The sequence below is a fragment of the Capricornis sumatraensis genome, chromosome 14 (assembly GCF_032405125.1).
Source record: "Capricornis sumatraensis isolate serow.1 chromosome 14, serow.2, whole genome shotgun sequence".
NCBI classification, from domain to species: Eukaryota; Metazoa; Chordata; class Mammalia; order Artiodactyla; family Bovidae; genus Capricornis; species Capricornis sumatraensis.
The window spans coordinates 69,264,971-69,277,787 of NC_091082.1; positions in this window are offsets into that span (position 1 = coordinate 69,264,971).

The window sequence follows — 12,817 nt, forward strand, 5'->3', positions numbered from 1 at the left end:
TGAATCAAGTTGTGTGAAAACTTGATCCTGGTGCTCCCTCCCTGATAATTAGCAGCTGCTTCTTCATCCCATGAACTTTTTATTCGACTGCACAGAGAACAGATTAGGTCCCCCAAGGGCAGAGTAGTCACTGCTGACCCTCACTGCCCAGCACAGGCAAGGACCATATCTCATCAGTGACATCATGTAGTGTTAGCCCCATTTATAGAGGAGAAAGTGCTCAGTTCCTGGCTGTGGACATTGCAGTAACTACTGACACTGCAATTAAGATGCAGATCCGACTGGCTGGATAGCCCAAATTCTCCCTGTTCCTTAGAAGGAAAAAACACACATATATTTCTTGCTTAGCATGAGCGGCTTCTTTCCAAAGCTATGCCTGATCAGAATGTAACCATTTTAAAGAAAATCAAAGAACACCTTCCCACAAAACACACACACACACACACACAAACTATAGGTTCCTCAGCAAGCTGGGTTCTCTGATTGTTGGTGAGAATTTATCCTCTGCCCCTTCAAGGATGACAGTTCTTGGAACTCTTAAATAGTAACAAATGAGCTCCTTAATCAAACTGCTTTTCACAGCAGTCTTCTCCGTTGAGCCGGTCACGTTCCTTCCCTCTCTTCCCTGCAATTTTTAAAAGTTTCATCCATGGTGAATCGGGATGGTATACTGGAGAAGGCATGAACTTGAGACGGATTAGGCATTGAAGATGTGGAGAGGAGAAAAGAGCTATAGAGAAATGAGATTGGATGGCTATTGCTAAGTGCCATTGATATCTACAGAAGAAGCAAGAAAGGCTGAGGACAAGTACCAGGCAATTGAAAGCCAGATGTAGAATCAGGGCCTCTTTGTTGCCATACAAAGAAGCTCTTATCTCCTACTGTGGGAGGGAAGAGGAAGGACAAAGGACTTAACAGAATAGTAGAATTTCAAAGACAGTTAACCAACCAAGGCAGGTTATGCTAGGTCAGGACCCCCTGCTGGGAAAGCCTGATGCATCAGATGCAACATCTGGTTGGATCCCTTGCATAAGTTTTGACTCCTCAAACCCCTGAGAACACTCTGAGCCTGTAGACATAACTCCCCATAATCCTCACTAGCCCTCCCACCCCTGTTCCATATTTTGTAGGAGCTGGGGCATATCCTGAGGGTTCTTGAAGTAAGGGGCCAGAATAAAAGATTGAATAGAGAAGTATGTTTGACTTGGAAGTGCTTCACAAGATACAGAATTTAACTCTAGCAAGGATTCCAGAAGTTGGTAAAAACTGGCTACTAGGATAGCTCCTAGTAGCTTTTTCATTGAAAAAGCGATCGTCCGTGTTCAGCAGTTAAAATTCCAGAATTGTTACAGCAGACAGTGAAAGCAGGGTCCACAAAGCTAGGGAAGTGGGCTTGTTGGATACACTATGGCTGGAAGGCCAAGAGGACTTACCGTGAACAAAGGTCATAGAGAATGTACTGGTCAGAGGTATACCAGCATCACTATAAGTTCAGAGGTGACCCTTCTATGAAGACACCATTCCAGAACTGAATGCTGACAGCAATAGCATTGGGATGGTAGGACTCTGTAAACACAGAGGCCAGGAGGCAGCACAAATCCACCCAAAGTTGGTCAAGATGCCTGTTGCTGTTCTTCAGTCACTAAGGCACGTCTACTTCTGTGACCCCATGGACGCCAGACTTCCCTGTCTTTCACTATCTCCCGGAGTCTGCTCAAACTCATGTCCGTTGAGTCAGTGATACCATCCACCCATCTCATCCTCTGTTGTCCCCTTCTGCCCTCAGTCTTTCCCAGCATCAAGGTCTTTTCCAGTGAGTTGGCTCTTTGCATCAAGTGGCCAAAGTATTGGAGCTTCAGCATCAGTTCCTCCAGTGAATATTCAGGGTTGATTTCCTTTAGGATTGACTGGTTTGATCTCCTTGCTATACAAGGGACTCTCAAGAGTCTTCTCCAACACCACAGTTTGAAGGCATCAGTTCTTCAGCTCTCAGCCTTCATGGTCCAACTCTCACATCTGTACCAGACTACTGGAAAAAAAAACCATAGCTTTAACCAGACAGACCTTTGTCAGCAAAGTGATATCTCTGTTTTTTTATACGCTGTCTAGGTTGATCACAGCTTTTCTTCCAAGGAGCAAGCATCTTTTAATTTCATAGCTGCAGTCACCATCTGCAGTGATTTTGGAGCCCAAGGAAATAAAGTCTGTCACTATTTCCACTTTTTCCCCATCTATTTGCCATGAAGTGAAGGGATTGGATGTCATGATCTTAGTTTTTTCAATGTTGAGTTTTAAACTAGCTTCTTCACTTTCCTCTTTCACTTTCATCAAGAGGCTGTTTAGTTCTTCTTTGCTTTCTGCCAAAATGGTGGTGTCATCTCTATATCTGAGGTTATTGATATTTCTCCTGGCAATCTTGATTCCAGCTTGTGCTTCACCCAGCCCAGCAATTCTCATAATGTACTCTGCATATAAGTTAAATAAATAGGGTGGCAATATACAGCCTTGATGTACTCCTTTCCCAATTTTGAACCAGTCCATTTCTCCATGTCTGGTTCCAACTTTTGCTTCTTGACCTACATACAAGTTTCTCAGGAGACAGGTAAAGTGGTGTGGTTTTCCCATCTCTTTAACAATTTTCCACAGTTTGTTGTGATCAGCACAGTCAAAAACTTTAGGATATAATGAAGCAGAAGTAAATGGTTTTCTTCTTGCTTTTTCTATGATCCAGCAGATGTTGACAATTTGGTCCCTGTTTCCTTTGCCTTTTCTAAATCCACCTGGTACATCTGAAAGTTCTTGGTTCGTGTATTGTTGAAGCCTAGGTTGAAGGATTTTGAACATGTCCTTGCTAGCATGTAAAATGAGTGCAATTATGTGGTAGTCTGAACATTCTTTGGCATTGTCCTTCTTTGGGACTGAAATGAAAACTGACCTTTTTCAGTCCTGTGGCCAGTGCTGAGTTTCCCAAATTTCCTGGCATATTGAGTGCAGCACTTTAACAGCATCATCTTTTAGGATTTGAAATAGCCCAACTGGAATTCCATCACCTTCACTAGCTTTATTCATAGTAATGCTTCCTAAAGCCCGCTTGACTTCACACTCCAGGATGTCTGGCTCTAGGTGAGTGGTCACTCCATCATGTTTATCCAGGTCATTAAGATCTTTTTTGTATAGTTCTGTGTATCCTTGCCACCCCATTAATCTCTTCTATTTCTGTTAGGTCCTTGCTGTTTCTGTCCTTTATTGTGCCACCTTTGCATGAAATGTTCCCTTGGTATCTCTGATTTTCTTGAAAATATCTCTAGTCTTTCCTATTCTATTGTTTTCTTCTATGTATTTGCACTGATCACTGAGGAAGACTTTCTTATCTCTCCTTGCTATTCTTTGGAACTCTGCACTCAGTTGAGTATATCTTTCCTTTTCTCCTTTGCCTTTTGCTTCTCTTCTTTTCTCTGCTATTCGTAAGGCCTCCTCAAACAACCATTTTGCCTTCTTGCATGTCTTTACTTTGGGATGGTTTCGGTCACCACCTCCTGTATGATGTTACAAACCTATGTACATACTTCTTGAGGCACTCTATCAGATCTAATCCCTTGATTCTATTTGTCACTTCTGTATTTAGTTCGTATCTGAATGGCCTAATGGCTTTCCCTACTTTCTTCAATTTAAGTCTGAATTTTGCAATAAGGAGTTCATGATCTGAGCTCCAGGTCTTGTTTTTGCTGACTATTTAGAGCTTCTCCATCTTTGGCTTGGTGCAAAGAATATAATCAGTCTGATTTTGGTGTTGATCATCTGGTGATGTTCATATGTAGAGTCGTCTCTTGTGTTGTTGGAAGAGGATGTTTGCTATGACCAGAGCATTCTCTTGGCAAAACTCTGTTAGCCTTTGTCCTGCTTCATTTTGTACTTCAAGGCCAAACTTGCCTGTTATTCCAGGTATCTCTTGACTTCCTACATTTGCTTCCAATCCCCTATGATGATAAAAACATCTTTTTTTGGTGTTAGTTCTAAAAAGTCTTGTAGGTCTGCATAGAATCATTCAACTTTAGCTTCCTTGACATTAGTGGTTAGAGTATAGACTTGGATTACTGTGATGTTGAATGGTTTGCCTTATAAATGAACAGAGATCACTCTGTAGTTTTTTGAGATTGAACCCAGGTACTATATTTCAGATTCTTTTGTTGACTATGAGGGCTACTCCATTTCTTCTAGGAGATTTTTGCCTCATCCATCAGAGGGCAGATAGAAGCAAGAACCACAATCCCTTAGCCTCCAGAATGAAAACCACAATCACAGAAAACTAACCAAAATGATCATAAGGATCACAGCCTTGTGTAACTCAGTGAAACTATGTGCCATGCAGGGCCAACCATGATGGACAGGTCGTGGCAGAGAGTTCTGACAAAATGTGGTCAACTGGAGAAGGGAATGGCCAACCACTTCAGTATTCTTGCCTTGAGAACCCCCTGAACACTATGAAAAGGCAAAAAGATATGACACCGAAAGATGAACTCCCCAGGTCAGTAGGTGCCCGACATGCTACTAGAGAAGAATGGAGAAATAACTCCAGAAGGAATGAAGCAGTTGAGCCAGCGCAGAAATGATACCCAGCTGTGGATGTGTCTGGTGGTGAAAGTAAAGTCCGATGCTGTAAAGAACAGTATTGCATACGAATCTGGAATGTTAGGTCCATGAATCAAGGTAAATTGGAAGTGATCAAAAAGGAGATGGCAAGGATAAACATCAACATTTTAGGAATCGGTGAACTAAAATGGATGAGAATGGGCAAATTTAATTCAGACAACCAGTATATCTACTAGTATGGGCAAGAATCCTTTAGAAGAAATGGAGTAGCCCTCATAGTCAACAAAAGAGTCCAAAATGCAACACTTGGATGCAATCTTAAAAACAGAATGAGTTCAGTTTGTTTCCAAGGCAAATCCCTGGCTGGGGTCCTTCGCTATTGCTCAGTGCATTAGGCACTTGAAGGGCTACCCTCCCTGGGGTCTTTCTCTATTGGTCAACTATCAGTGCTGGTCTGCAGAAAGAAGCTACAGTGATGCACACGACTCAGCACCATCACCTTGCCACCCGGGCTGCTCTGCTTTCCTCCAAAGGTATTCCCCATCGCAATCTCCTCCCTCACGTCCCCTCGAGCCGTTTTCCCACAATCAACAGCAGACCTCATCCTGGGATTGCTCTCCAATCCCTGTACTCCAGCTCCCAGCCACCACGGGTTCCAGAGGACTTACATCCCTGTCCAGGATATGTAGGGCTGTGGCAAGGATTGTCTGTGTGGTTTTCTTTCCATTCAGACTGTTATATGGATCAGCCGCTGCACTTTCCAACAGCCTCAAATCCTTTTCCACTGTCCCAGATCCTCGTCCCATGTGGGGATGTGACCCCTGCTTCAGTTCCTCCTGATGGCTGGGACAGTAAAGAATATCCTGCAATGCCAGGGACCCAGGTTCGATCCTTGGGTTGGGAAGATCCCCTGGAGAAGGGAATGGCTACCCATTCTAGTATTGCTGCCTGGAAAATTACATGGACAGAGGAGCCTGGTGGGCTACAGTCCATAGAGTTGCAAAGAGTCAGACACAACTGAGCACCTGACGCTTGCACTTTCAGTTCCCGCATCCCTGGACGCAGGTCCAGCTGCTCGTTCTCCTCTTTTTCCCCTCCTTCCTTGGTCCTACCCAGTTTTGCGTGGATATATATTCCTTTTCAGTGGTCAGGGACCCCTGCCCACTCTCAGCTAGGGTTCTGCAAGATCTTCTGTGTCTGAAGGCATATTCCTGATGCATCCATGGAGAGAGATGTACTCCATGTCCACCTACTCCTCTCCCATATTGAGAGTCCCTTCATTCATCTTTATATCTGCTTGTCATACTTTTGTCCTTTTTGTGGAAAGAAAGTTATTTTTTTTAACACAAGTGATCTGAGTTCCCTTTCTGCTGCTGCTGCTGCTAAGTCACTTCAGCCGTGTCTGACTCTGTGCGACCCCATAGACGGCAGCCCACCAGGCTCCCCCATCCCTGGGATTCTCCAGGCAAGAACACTGGAGTGGGTTGCCATTTCCTTCTCCAATGCATGAAAGTGAAAAGTGAAAGTGAAGTTGCTCAGTTGTGTCTGACTCTTAGCGACCCCATGGACTGCAGCCCACCAGGCTCCTTCATCCATGGGATTTTCCAGGCAAGAGTACAGGAGTGGGGTGCCATTGCCTTCTACTCCTGCTCAATTGTGGTGTAAATGGAGAGATACCGAAACCTCAGTCCAAGGACACAGTGACCAGGGCCCAGGCTCCTTGAGGGTAAGGTCAGGGTCACATCACCAGACTAGCCTCTGAGGCTGGGAGAGCTGAAAACTGATGATGAGGGGCATCTAGATGGAAAGAGCATCAGCCGAGCATCAGAGACCAGCTGCATCAGTGAGGGGTTGTCTCATCCTTCTAACCTCCCTCAGGAAGAAAAGCTCACCACAGTCCTGGAAGAACAGCTGTCTCAACACATGTGGAAAAGTGAGTTGAATGACATACAGGGTGGACTATGGTGGACACAGAAGTGCACCAGCCAGATCTCTGTCTAAGGAAAGGTTTGCATCACAGGTCTGGGACACAGGTGTGAAGGCACAGGTGTGGGGCACAAGTATGGGAGTGCTGTGAGCAATGTCTCTGGTTGACAACTCCTCCGGGGTATGCCTCAGTGGCAGCTGGTTACCTCACCCCAAACCATGCCCTTTCTGGGGCAATCCATGTCCAGAGACTAGACAAATCCACATAGAGTGATTGTACTTTATATTGGGCGTATACAGGCTCAGCTCTCTTGTCCCCCAGTGGCTCAGCGCCTGCAATGCAGGATACGTGGTTTCTATCCCTGGGTCGAGAAGATCTCCTGAAGAAGGAAATGGCAACCCACTCCTGTATTCTTGCCTGGGAAATCCCATGGACAGAGGAGTCTGGTGGGCTACAGTCCTTGGAGTTTCAAACAGTCAGGCACAACTGAGCACAGATGCACCCACCTCTACAAATTTTTCCATTCTAGACTCTTCTTGAGGGCAAGGATGCCATCTGTTTTTCTGTCCTCATTGTCCAACCATAATGCCTGGCTTATACTAAGAAATATTAGTTGAAAACATGAATTGAATTAATTTGGCCAAGGATAATTTTTGTAGGGGCTTCCCAGGTGGCGCTAGTGGTAAAGAACCCACCTGCCAATGCAGGAGACATAAGAAATGCCAGTTCGATTCCTGGGTTGGGAAGATCCCCCGGAGGAGGGAGCGGCAACCCACTCCAGTATTCTTGCCTGGAGAATCCCATGGACACAGGAGCCTGGTAGGCTACAGTCCATGGGGTCACAGAGTCGAACACAACTGAAGCGACTTAGCACACAAGCACAATTTTTGTATATAAATGTTAAGAGCAGCTTTATTTATTCATAATTGCAAAAAAAATTGGAATCAACCAAATGTCCATCAACAAGAGAATGGATAAACAAATTGGGTAAACTGTCTTGGTCTGCTAGGGCTCCCATAACAAAATACCACACACTGGGGAGCTTAAAAACCAGAAATATATTTCTCATTGTTCTAGGAGCTGGTAGTACAGATCAGGGTGTCAGCAGATTGGGTTGCCGGCTTGGCTTGCAGATGGCGGCTTTGTCATCGTGTCCTCACATGGCCCTTTCTCTGTGGACACATCGAAAGATAATTTTTAAGAGGGATAGTCATGTCTTTCATAGAGTTATAAAATGCAAACATGTCAGAGATTTTGTCATTAATCAGAAAATCAGGATAAAGCTATAACCTGTCCAAAGAAGAACCTAAAAGACGGATGAATATATAGACATCTGGAATGTGAGAAAAATTTACAAACAAATGCAAAATCAGCAAAAGTGGTCAATATTCATGAGTCAGTTCTACAAATAACAATCGTCATTCCTCAGGACAAAAATCACTTGCATTACTATCCGTTTTACTACAATTTATAGAATTATAAAATATCTCAGATAACCTGAAAGGATGCATAGACAGTACATCCAATGATGTTTGGGGATCATTTCAAAGTTTTTCACGTTTTCCCCTATACTTTAATGACTAACTTCTCCATTCCAAATTACGCATTTATTTATCAAGTCATTTGACATAATCACATACACACACACACACACACACTCTCTCTCTCTCTCTCTAACACTCCAAAATGCTTTGTTCTCAACACCATAAAAAAAATTCCCATTCAGCTTGGCCAATTAGCTAAAGCCAGCAGCTGGGCTCAGGTCCTGGGGCAAATGGAATCCACCTCAGTTCTGCTTGTTTCCTCTAAGTCTTCACAGAAATGGCCAAAACTCTTAGTAAGAGATATCATTAGCAATATTAATATTAGCAAGAGAAAGTTTTTGTCTTAGATACTCCATACTGAAGAAGTTTCAAAAGCTAAGCAGCTTCCTCATGACGTACAGGGACCCACCAACCCTGATTTTCACCACTGCCTTCCTGGGGGCAGAAACAAGTCCTGGGGCCCAGTTCCCAACCCCGCTGCAGAAATGGAGCCGGACTTTGTGGGAGAGACGTTGGCTGAGAGGCCCGAGGGGGAGGAAGGGGAGCAGGAGAGGAGAGGGGTGATTCTGGGTGAGGGCATCTACGGGGCGGAAGTAAACAGCCGTGAAATAAGCAGAGAACCTTTCCAGATGTGGCTGTTCACGAAAGGGCGGTGAGGGGCCCAATGGGATAGGACTTTACACACACAAAATCAGAGCTTTCAAGGGCCTGCAAACCCTCAGACACTGGCACTGACGAAGGCCTTCTAAGAATGTGTAGAGAATCCACTTTGACCTGATCCCTGAGCCCACTGGCCACATGGGCACTCTTCTCTCCTCAGCTCAGTAAACATAGCACCTCACACTCTGACTCAGCCCACTGAGACTCTTCTCCAGCAAGCTCTGAAAGGGGCCACTGTGTCACAGCCCCCCATACACACAAACACTAAACACACCTCTGCACACAAACCCCAGATGTCCCCCAGGGCTCCTTGGAGGCGACATCTTCCCTGTGAACACCCTCAGGTCAGTTCAGTTCAGTTCAGTCTCTTGGTCATGTCTGACTCTTTGCAACCCCATGGACTGCAGCATGCCAGGCTTCCCTGTCCATTGCCAGTTCCTGGAGCTTGCTCAAACTCATGTCCATTGAGTCGGTGATGCCATCCAACCATCTCATCCTATGTTGTCACCTTCTCCTCCTACCTTCAATCTTCCCCAGCATCAGGGTCTTTTCCAATGAGTCAGTTTTTCACATCAGGTGGCCAAAGTATTGGAGCTTCAGCATCAGTTCTTCCGATGAATATGCAGGACTGATTTCCTTTAGGATTGACTGGTTTGATCTCCTTGCACTCCAAGGAACTCTCAAGAGTCTTCTCCAATATCACAGTTCAAAAGCATCCATTCTTTGGTGCTCAGATTTCCTTATAGTCCAACTCTCACATCCATACATGACTACTGGAAAAGCCATAACTTTGACTAGACAGACCTTTGTCAGCAAAGTAATATCGCTGCTTTTGAATATGTTGTCTAGGTTGGTCATAGCTTTTCTTCCAAGGAGCAAGAATCTTTAAAATTTTATGGCTGCAGTCACCATCTGCAATGATTTTGGAGCCCAGGAAAATAAAGTCTGTCACTGTTTCCACTGTTTCCCCATCTATTTGCCATGAAGTGATAGGGCAGGATTCCATGATCTTAGTTTTTTGAACATTGAGGAAAGTTTTTTCACTTTCCTCTTTCCCTTTCATCAAGAAGCTTTTTAGTTCCTCTTCACTTTCTGCCATAAGGGTGGTGTCATCTGCATATCTGAGGTTATTGATATTTCTCCCGGCAATCTTGATTACAGCTTGTGCTTCCTCCAACCCAACATTTCTTATGACGTACTCTGCGTATAAGTTAAATAAGCCAGGTGACAATATACAGTCTTGATGTACTCCTTTCCTGATTTGGAAACAGTCAGTTGTTCTATGTCTGGTTCTAACTGTTGCTTCTTGGCCTGTACACAGATTTTTTAGGAGGCAGGTAAGATGGTCTGGTATTCCCATCTCTTTAAGAATTTTCCAGTTTTTTATAATCCACACAGTGAAAGGCTTTGGTGTAGTCAATAAAGCAGTAGATGTTTTTCTGGAACTCTCTTGTTTTTTGATGATCCAACAGATGTTGGCAATTTGATCTCTGGTTCCTCTGCCTTTTCTAAATTCAGCTTGAACATCTGGAAGTTCACAGTTCACGTATTGCTGAAGCTTGGCTTGGAGAATTTCGAGCATTACTTTACTAGCGTGTGAGATGAGTGCAATTGTGTGGTAGTTTGAGCATTCTTTGGCATTGCCTTTCTTTGGGATTGGAATGAAAACTGACCTTTTCCAGTCCTGTGACCACTGCTGAATTTTCCAAATTTGCTGGCATATTGAGTGCAGCACTTTCACAGCATCATATTTTAGGATTTGAACTAGCTCAACTGCAATTCCATCACCTCCACTAGCTTTGTTCATAGTGATGCTTCCTAAAGCCCACTTGACTTCGCATTCCAAGATGTCTGGCTCTGGGTGACTGATCACATCATTGTGGTTATCATGAAGATATTTTTTGTATAGTTCTTCTATACAAAGTAACACCCTAACCTCCTCCAGATCCTGTTTGTTCCTTCACTTTCCACCACAGCTCTTAAAACTGGTTTTGGACCCAACCTCTTAAGTCAGTAGCTTGTAACCGTTTGCTTACCAGCTGATCCTTTTATTACTTCTATGATCCTTAAGTCTGTAAAAGTTTCATCCGACAAAACTTTATTGCGTAAAAATCCTTGTCCCCTTGGCAACCCACACTATCATACTCAGTTGATACAATATTAGTCAAAAGCAAAGACACTTCTCATGGTAAATGTATCATTTCTATTAGACTTCTTTAAACATGGGTGATAACTTATGCTCCCCTCCCTATTAGGTGTCTGGGGACCCCAGGTTCCCTCATAGCTCAGTTGGTAAAGAATCTGCCTGCAATGCAGGAGACCGGGTTCGATTCTTGGGGTTGATTCTCCAGGGTCAGGAAGATCCCCCGGAGAAGGAAATGGCAACCCACTCCAGTATTCTTGCTTGGAGAATCCCACGGACAGAGGAGCCTGGCTACAGTACATGGGGTCGCAAGAGCTGGACACGACTTAGTGACTAGAGAGAGAAAAGAGAGAGAGAGAGAAATATGGGTGATAACTTATGCTCCCCTCCCCATTAGGTGTCTGGGGACCCAGGTTGGGAAATCCTATTCTGAGGATCAATGTTGAGTGAGTTCAGCCAAGTCTCCCTTGCTCTCCCTTTTCTCAGATGGGCAAACTTAGGCTGTTAGTTTTAAGGTGAACTGACTTACTCAAACTGACAGAGAATTGGAATGGAAATTGAGAATTTTTTAAAAGAGAGTGTCCCCTTTTTTGATCTCTAACTCCTTTTAGCATTAGGTTTTCTTAAAAAATAAAGTAAAATTAAGTTGAGATGGGCTGTCACTTGCCCCCCGAGTAAGCCTTTTCCACTTGCAGCCTGGACCTCTCTACAGGATCCTAGAATTTGCTGCATAGCAGCTGCCTGCTCCTCCCCTCCAGGTCAAGAGGCCTAGACCATCCCGACAAGAAGGAACCTGAGAGGTTGTCTGGTCCAGGGTGTCACAAAGTGTGTTCCCCAGGATGTTAATTGCTATGTGGTTGTGGGGAGGAAAACAGCTTCTGTGGTCAATTACTTTTGAGAAAGGAAGTGTTAAGCAAAAATAAACTGGTTTAGTCTTGTTTTGTTTTCAGGACATGGCTAAGCCTGTGAAATGCCTTTGGGCCTAACGAACTGCCAGGAGGGTGAGATGGCATGCATTATCGCCCAGATTTATTGGATTTGAAATCTCTTTTTCATGGGAGACCTGTTCATCTCTCACGGGGCCCTGAGGTTCGGAGAAGCTTAGTTGGGGACCTGTTAGTCCAGCCTGACACTTCCAGGTAAGGAAACTGAACTCAGAGTGACCAAGTGCTTAGACCCACAAGGGGATATAGTCCAGCCAGAGCTGAACCCAGTTCGCCAGAGTCTAATCCTGGACTTGGCAAATCTGGGTCTTTTCCTCTATACCTCATCCACCACATACCTTCATTTAACACAGGGGGAAAAAGCTTTCTGAAGGACCCCGGAAGTGGAGGGTGTTCGCTTAGAGAGAGGCTCTCTAGAGGCTCATTTGTATCTCCAGCAAAAACTCCCAGACTGGTGGGGGCAGGAGAGGCTGGGGAACAGGAACCCCCACAGGATGAGGGACTGCAGAGCCTGGGGGGCTAGAAAGGGCTCCATCCGCAGCAGAAAAGCCGTGAGGCTTTCAGAGTCTCTCATATGTCTTAATCGAATTGTCACATAGAACTGAACACTGTCTTTTCTCAAGATCAAAAGCTGTCACAGACACGACTCCAGTGCTCGGCCAACCTCCAGTATCTTTCCCCCTGCATCTGCTCTCATTCTGTCAACGAGAAAAATCAATGTGGCCAAGATGACCGTGGCTATTGGCAGACAGGTGAGAGCTAGGGGTCCTCTCCTCTTATTGATGGCGGCCTCCCACTGAGCAGGCATGCGGGAGTCAGAGGGAGAGTATTAGAACATTTGCCTAAACCCAGTCATTTCCCGGTGATTAGGATTATGGAATGAAAAGCTACAGTGTCACTTGCACGGGAGCAGGTGCCTGGCAGACTCAGGGTGGGCGCAGGGCGAGTGGGCCTCCAGGGCAGAGGAGTCTGCCGTCAGTGTCTCCAGGGCAGGCCCTGCCCCATCCCG